The sequence below is a fragment of the Pteropus medius genome, unplaced genomic scaffold (genome assembly GCF_902729225.1).
Source record: "Pteropus medius unplaced genomic scaffold, Ma_sr-lr_union100, whole genome shotgun sequence".
In the NCBI taxonomy this organism is placed as follows: Eukaryota; Metazoa; Chordata; class Mammalia; order Chiroptera; family Pteropodidae; genus Pteropus; species Pteropus medius.
In genome coordinates this window covers 23,748,504-23,756,800 of record NW_024342471.1, presented here as the reverse complement: position 1 = coordinate 23,756,800, position 8,297 = coordinate 23,748,504, and the positions used below count along the sequence as shown (strand labels likewise).

General features: G+C 51.3%; 1 non-coding gene across 1 annotated transcript; it reads right to left on the bottom strand.

Moving 5' to 3' along the window:
• Positions 1-7,723: 7,723 nt before the first annotated feature.
• LOC120604008 (5S ribosomal RNA) lies at positions 7,724-7,842 on the bottom strand. The gene has a single exon (XR_005653248.1). It is a non-coding gene; the product is annotated as a 5S ribosomal RNA (ribosomal RNA).
• Positions 7,843-8,297: the final 455 nt, after the last annotated feature.

The window sequence follows — 8,297 nt, the reverse complement described above, 5'->3', positions numbered from 1 at the left end:
CCCCGGGGCTCTGCAGATGGGCGCACCAATGAATGCCTTTTACTACTTTCTTTGTTTTTTTACCCATAGAAAATGTCTTTTTGTTACCTTTTAAATTTAATTTCTATTTGCGCAGGGGTAAATAAAAAGTCAAACCGGAATACAACGTTTATAATAAAAAGCAGCCGTGTCTACCCCGCTCTCCGGCACCGGCTCCTGTGCCCAGCGGGGCGCAGACAGGCGTCCGCCATTCAGCACCGGACGCTGGACGGGCGATCCGAATCTGGACACCGGTCCCTTCTAGAAGGAACTACTTTTTTTTTTTTAACTTTTTTTAGCTCTTCTTTTTCATATATATTTCTGTTTCTAAAAGTCATGTTCATCCCGTTCTTTCTTGATTTCCCATTTTGGACGCTACCCCTTGACCTCTCAGATGGAAAATGAGAATTAAAAAACTTACGCCACCTCCGTACGTAGATGCCACCTTCTCCCTCATCCTCCGATCTCCCGATGCTCAGTTTTAGTGAAATTAATGTTTAGTGAACTTTCCATAGTGATGGCCACGAAAATGTCATTCGTCTCTACATGTGGCATATACTCCGGCCTCATTTCCTTCCTCGTAAAGCCTTTGTTTTGTCTGGAGTTTATAATGGCCTTTAGAAAGTAATCGGCTTAGTTTTCTCTGTATTCATCACGACGTCTTTCTCCAGTTCTCGAAAAAACGGTCCTAAAACTCTTCTCAGCAGAAACACATCAGGCCACCTAGTAGGGGGTTTGTTCGGTCTGGCTTTTAAGTTACTCGTGTGGGTTCCCCCTCAGTGGCTCCCAGACACCCCACTCCGCTTCCCGTTCCTGGGTCCTGTGCCTTCCCCCTTCACGGTTTGCATGTCGTGTGACTGGGACGAGCTCTCCAAGAGCTGCCTGGGACGAGGCAGCTCTGGAAACTTCTAACATCTGAAAACACCATTATTCTAGCTCACACTTTGATTGGTTAGCCCAATCTAGAATAATTCTCCTCCGGACGTTTGAAGGCTAAGAAGTCTTGGCTCCATGCTCTTCACACTTGCGATATTTCCAGGATCACCGTTAAGAAGCTCAGGGCTATTCCGGTTCAGTTCCTTGGTATATGATCTTTCCCCTTTCTTTCTCTTCAAAAACTTGGAGTGTCTTTTTTACCTCCAGTTTTCTGAAAAATCTTGAATATTACGCTTATTTCTCCCTCCATTCGATTTCCTCTTTCTAAAAGTTGTGACCTCTAAGTTTCTTATCTCTCATGTCTAGTTTTCCATCTCCATATTTTTGATGCCAAAAATTGGGGCTATTTCTTTACCTTTATCTCAATTATTCTGCTGACTCTCTCATTACAGTTTTACAAGAGTACATTCCTGTTTCTCTGAAGGCTCTCCTTGGGGGGAAAAAAATAGCATTTCCTTCTTGTTTCATGGATTTATTCTTCTATCTCTGTGTAGCTATTAACTTTTTTTTTTTTGGTGGTGTTTTTCTTCGGTGCGTGTCTTCCCTCTGCATTGTCTTCGCCCCTTCTGTGTTCTGTGGTTTTCCGCCTGAGTGTTTCGCTTCCTGGTTTGGACCTGGAGGCCGTCCCTATGCTGAGAGAGGGTGAGGCCTTCTGGTTTTCACGACAGGGCTGCCCCGTCCTCCCCTGCGCTGACGTTCCTAGCTTTGGAGGATCACGGGTTTAATCTCTCTGCAGGGCAGACCTCCCATCTCCTGCCAGGGAGAGTGTGGAATCAGGGAGCCTATTTTTCTGGGCCTCCTGATGGTGTCCACCCAGGCCTCGCAGAGGCCAGCTTTTCTGCTGGGCTCAGTGGCTGGTCCCCACCCATCTGATTCCCACCTTCTAACATCTCGTCGGAGCCCTTCATCGGCGGTTGCCCTCTCTTCCACTCCTGTTAGTTTATGCCTTTATTTTAAAATTCAGTCATTACCTTTCTAGAAACGTCTCTGGATGGAGCAAAGAAAAAAGCACCTTGGTTCACCAGGAATTAGGCGACCAGCTCATCCTGGTTTCTCTATTGACGTTCTTGGTTTTAAAACCGGAAGTCCTGTGTCCCAGGAAATTCCTCAGTCTGGGGACACTATCTTTCTCCAGCTGTAACTGCTGAGCCTCCTTTACCCCCCTGACCGTCTGAACCCATCTGAGTTCGGAGTCCCCCAAGCAGCCACTGACAGCCTCAGAAAAGGATGCAGCCCGGATCGCTCCTGCCGCAGACGCTCACGAGTGTCTGGAAAAGTCCCTGTATTTCTGGAAACCCCAAAGATAAACGGCACGCATGACTGTCATTACGGAAATTGCTGGCTGCAGCAGAGACGAGGGAGTCCAGCGGCCTCCCGGCGGCGTGGCCCCCACCAGCACGACCTCTGTAATTACAAGAAAGCGTTTTAAATTGTTCCAGTCCAAACAGGACCTGGAAGAGCAGGGAGCAGGCGGATCCTCGGGCCTGGAGATCATCGGCTGCCACGGAAGAGCCTGGAAGGACTTTCTCACAGCCAAGGGCAGGGCGTAGGTGATGTTCTCACCGTCTCTGCTGCGGTAGGGTTTATAGACGGAAAGGGTGTCCGCAGTCCCCCCCACGGGAAGGGGCATATGGGAGGCACCCCTTGATGAGGTCAGCGTTCTCTGCATTCCACGGATCGGACACGCCTCTGGATGAACTAGCACTTAAAAAGGCAAATATTTTCAGGATATGTTGAGCATAGCAGTCACTCACATGTTAGAATAAATTAATTGACACAAAGAGGGAGAGAAGCCCAATACAAAGCGGTCGCTAGAGGGCAGGTGGGCGGCAGTAGCGGAGGACGGCTGGCAAGCATACGGCCCCTCTGGAGTGTCCCCTGACGGCACCCCTACGGTTAAGTCCCACCTCTATGCACTTATCGGCTATGTTTTTGGTCTCCCTGAGCCTCAGCTTCCTTATCAGCAACATGGCTGTAATTATAGCTCTTCGCAGGGCTGTTGTGAAGAAGGAAATGAGAAATAAATATCATGTGCTTAGCGCGTTATGATGATATGGAGCATAGTGAGTGCACAATGACGGGGGGTCATTACGGCTGTAATTATGATCATCAGGCTGCTTCTGCCATCTCTCCAGGGCCCCGCCTGACTCTGCCGGTGGAACCTACCCCACCTGCCGTAGGCGGCCCCCTCCTGAGTCGGAAGCACCGGAAAAGGCAGACCTTTCGCTGACCTTCAGCTAAGTGAGACCACAATTCATTGGCACCCACTTAACCAGATCCTGCTTCCCCAGCACTGCCACCTCTGCACCCCATGACTGGTGGGGAGCAACCGAGGGCTCTCCCAGCAGGTCCTGGGAGAGGGCGGGGCCCAGCCAGTCTCCTGACGGCGTCTCCACCCGCCTCTGTCACTCGAGGTGATGCGCTCGGACAGCGGGGCGGGGAGAGGGAAGGGAAGGGAGGGAAGGACGGAGCGAGACAGACAGAGCGAGACAGACGGGGGCCCCTTCTGACCAGTTTCTGCTCCGGGATGCAGGATGGGGTAAGAGGCAGGAAGGAGGGTTCCCCCTGGTTGGGGTCGTTATTCAGGGCTGCTCCCCAGAAGGCTCGGCAGTGGACGTGTTTTCCTAAAGATGAAGAGTGAACACAGTGAATCCAGGAGGCCAGGGAGGCAGGTCTGGCATAGAAGCAGCCGGGACCACAGGTGTGTGCGCGTGTGCGTGTGAGCGTGCACGTGAGTGTGAGTGTGTGTGTGTATTGTGCTTTATGAAGCGTGAATACCGTGGAAGTGGTGGCGTGTGTGTCGCGTGGGCGTGGCGTGCCGCGTGAGTGTGGCGTGTGTGTGCATGTGTGTCGCGTGCATGTGCATGTAAGTGGTGTGAGTGTGGCGTGTGTGTGTCGCGTCGTGTGTGTTGACTCTGTCTTGCTTGAGGGAAGCTGGCGTAGCTGTGCTGTGTTCGCCATCGCAACAGCCACTGTCTATGCCCTGGAATTTGCGAAGTACCTTTTCGAAATTACAGCTTCCACACAAGTCCCCCGCTTAAAGTATACAATTCACAGCGTTGTGCAACTGACACCACGATCACCCCTAGAACCGTTCATCGCCCCAAAAAGAAACCCCCTACTCATTGGCAGTTATTCCCGCCCCACCCCCAGCCTCCGGCAACCACCGATCTACGTTCCGCGGCCATGGAGCTCCCTATTCCAGACGTTTCACGTAAGCAGAGGCATTCTACGTGTGGTCTGCGCCCGAGCATCCTGGTTTTGGGGTTCACCCATGTTGTAGCTTGCGTCGGCACTTCCTTCGTTTGGCTGAGTAGTATTCCATCGTACAGGCAAAGCACACTTTGCTTATCCATTCATCCGGTGATGGGCGTTTGGGTTGTGTCCACTTTGGGCCATTATGAGTAATGCTGTTACAAATATTCACGTGCGAGTTAGGTGTGGACATGTGTTTTCATTTCTCTTGGGTATATATCAAGTAAATTGCTGGGTCATATAGTAACTCTGTTTTAACTCTTGAGGATCTGCCAGACTTTTCCAGAGTGGCTGCACCATTTTACATTCTTACCAGCAGCATATAAGAGTTCCAATTTCTCCACATCCTCGCCAACCCTGGTTATAGTTTGCCTTTTTGATTCTAGCCGTGGTGATGGGTACGAAGCGCTACCTTATTGTGGCTTGGATTCACGTTTTCCTGGTGGCTAAGGGTGTTGAGCATCTTTTCATGTGCCTATCGGCCATTCGTACATCTTTTTTAAGAGAAGGATATATTCTGATCTTTTGCCAGTGTTTTAATCAAATTACTTGTCTTATTATAAGCGAAGCCCTTTTATAGACACACACCCTGCTGTCCACGTCACCGCTGCAGGCCAGGCGACAACATCACTGGATTGTCACCCCATCTCACAGGCAAGAAAACCGAGGCCCAGACAGGTCTCGCCAGGTGACTGCGTAGTGTGCACGACCGTGTGCACAATGGAACTGTGGGGCTTTTTGCTCAAATATCATTAAGAATTTCAAGACAGCAGCCGCAGAGCACAAACCAAGCAAGGGACTCTGTGACGGCACAGCTGTCTTACTGCCCTGACTCTAACTGACCGACTACATAGATATAGCCAACTTTCGGTCCCTGGTCACTATGTGCAGAGTCTATGCTAGACACTCGACCTACAGAACATGATCGGGTTGACAACCGATCTCACGGGTGGCTGCCGTTACTGTCTGCACTTTACAGATGAGAAACGGAGGCTCGGGGACCCTGCATCTCTTGTCCAAGGTGTCAGCATGCAAGTGGCAGAGCAGGATTTGAACCCAGGCTCCCTGGGTCCAGGGCCCGTGCTCCTAGCCTGCTGGCCAACGAGCCTAAGTCCTCCACTCCAAGGTGCAGGGAACACAAGTTCTCAGAGCCGTCTCGGACCGGGGCCTGCTTGGGCCACCGTCACTGCCGGCCGCTCTCTGGCCCAGGCTCTGCCTATAGACAGTGGCGGCTCCGTCCGTGCTGTGCGCTTCCTTGGTCCCCTCCTGCTCTGGCCTGGGTGCCCGCCACTTTGATGTGGTTCTTGCTTCCTGTCCTGCATCTGCTCTGCACATGAAGGGGTGGGCATCTGAGCCTGTCCCCTCCGTGTCCCCTCTGATGCGTCTCCACAGTTGCTCGTGATCCCAACAACTTCCAGAACCTTCTTCCCTCTTGGGGCTCTGTATTTGGAGGGGCTTGGGCATCAGGGCTCGGAGGCAGTTCCTGGGGACATGCAGGAAAGCTTGGCCTGTCTTAGCACCCAGCACATAGTCAGCACTCAAAAAACGTAGTGTTCCATATACATTTAAAACAAGCAGGGCCCTCCAGGCTGATATGTGACCTACATTTTGGGTCACGGAGTTTTCCATGCCTGTGGATATAGTTCCACAATGTGATTTTAAGCAGAGCTGGCTGAGAACACAGGCCCTGGGGCCAACTGCTTGGATCGCAAATCTCAGCCTTGGCAGTCGAAAGCCGTGTGACCTCGGGCAAGTCACTTAACCTCTCTATGCCTCAGTTTCCACATCTATGAAATGGGACTAAAAGTCATAGCTAGATCGAAGGGTCGCATGAGAGTTAAGTTCATGAGTGCGTAGAAAGTGCTTTGCCCAGTTTCTGGCACAAAATAAGCTCTTCGGGTGAGTTGGCTATTTTTTTATTATTTCTCCACTGAATAGCTACACCTTAATTTGTTTAGTTTGACTTCTCATTAAGCAACCTGCCCAGGGCTGGGATTGGAAACCAAGGCCTGCCTGTAGGACCCCAAAGCCCAGGGGGATAGCCCAAGCAGGAGCCTAGGAGCTTTGACGTGGGGATGGAAACTGGAGAGAAACACATTTCGTAAACACCCAAATTGCCAGAGAATGCTTTCTTGAGACAAAGGGAGCCTCAGATCCGGCGTCTGAGTTCAAGGCCAGCTCCACCTTCAGCCATATAATCTCAGTGAAATGATTCCTTGTTTCTGAGCCTCAGTTTCCCCACCTACAAAAAGGGGATAATGAAACTACCTACTTGTAGGTTTGTCGTAAGTCAAATGAGACCATGGATATAAAGGCAAAGAGTATACGGTTCTGGCTTTGAGGTCAGAACGAGCTGGCGCCGAGGCCCACGTCAGCCACCTCCTTGCCATTCAGCAAGTCACCTACCTGAGTGACCTACCTGAGACTCACCTACCTGAGCCTCAGTCTCCTCGTCTAAAAAATGGGATGGAAGGAGCGGTTTTTGCGAGAATCTGACATAGACCAGGAGGTGTCGCCCTACCCTGGGAGCCAGTGGCCGTGGCTCAGGGCCGCCACGACTGTGGGCCAGGCCATCAGCACCTGCAGAGGGCACAGAGCCCTCCCAGGACGGCTCGGCTCCGGCCCTCGCAGTCCCCATCACCCCCGTTCGTGGGAACGGCGTAGCCCTCAGCCGCGAGCGTCGGTCTCTCCTTCCCACGGTTAAGGTGGTCAAGCCTGAGTGTCGCCCTGTCAGGGTGTCCTGCCGCCGCTGCACGTGCCGATGATGAAAAGGACCTCGCAAATCAGAGCTGCTTGACACACATGAGCTGCTAATTCCGTGTGTCTTTACACACGTGACTTTTATAATGAAATAACATTAGGCCGAGAAAATATGAGTCGCATGATCTTGGGGAGGCTTACACAGTGACGGGGACCTCTCATCTGCAAGGTGGGCTTGAACCCCCACCTGATGTAGAGTTCCCAGGTGGCCCAGGTGATCCGCTCCTGGGTAATATACCCAAGAGAACTGAGAGCAGGTGTTCCCATAAAAACTTGTACGTGGACGTTCAGAGCAGCTTCAGTCACAACAGCCACACAGCGAAAACAGCAGAAACGGCCGACGACAGATGGATAAACAAAATGAGGCCTCTGCACTTAATGGAATATTACTCAGCCAGAAAAAAATGAGCCAAGTACTGGCTGATACCTGCTGTAGGACGGATGAATCTTGAAACCATGACGCTGAGTGAAATAGGCCAGACACAAAAGGCCGCAGATCGTACGATTCCATACAGGAAACGTCCAGACCAGCAAATCCATAGAGACAGCAAGTAGATCAGTGGTTGCCAGGGGTTGGGGGCGGGGAAGTGGGAAATGACTGTTTAGTGGGTACAAGGTTACTTTTTGGAGTGATGAAAATATTCTGGAATTATTACTTATTTTTATTTATTTTGTTTAGGCGAGGCAACCCTTGGTTGACCTCACAGATTGCAAGGATCTTGTCAGCTTACAATCCCTTATTTTTTATTTTTTATGCCTACAGCACCTGGTCTTCCTAGGTGGTCTCCCATCCAGGTACTAACCAGGCCCGACCCTGCTTAGCTTCCGAGATCAGCTGGGATCGGGCGTGTTCAGGGTGGCGTGGCCGTAGATGAAAGTATTCTGGAGTTAGCTAGCTGTGATGGGTGCGCAAAACCGTGAATGCGGTAAAAGCCACCGAATCGCACATTTTAAAATGGTTCAAGTGCTGAATTTTGTTCTATGAAGTCCACCTCAATAATACACAAAAACGAACAACATCTACCCCCAGCGAACTGGGCCCGAGATGAAGTCACATGGTGAAGCGCTTGCACAGAGCCTGGTGTGTGATGAGGACGGGTGGCCGTGAGCCCCCAGAAGTGAATGAGGCTTGCACAGCTGTAGACCCTTCCACTCACGCCACTGACCTGAAGACCTTGCCCAAGCCGGCAGATGCTCTGTCCTTGGCCTGGGAAGCTGAAGGGGATCCCCCTCCATGACTCCCCAGTCTCCAATACAGGCCCTCGAGGGCCGAAAGGAAATTAAGGCCAAACAGGGAAATCGCAGGAGAATTAACTGCCGTAACGGGG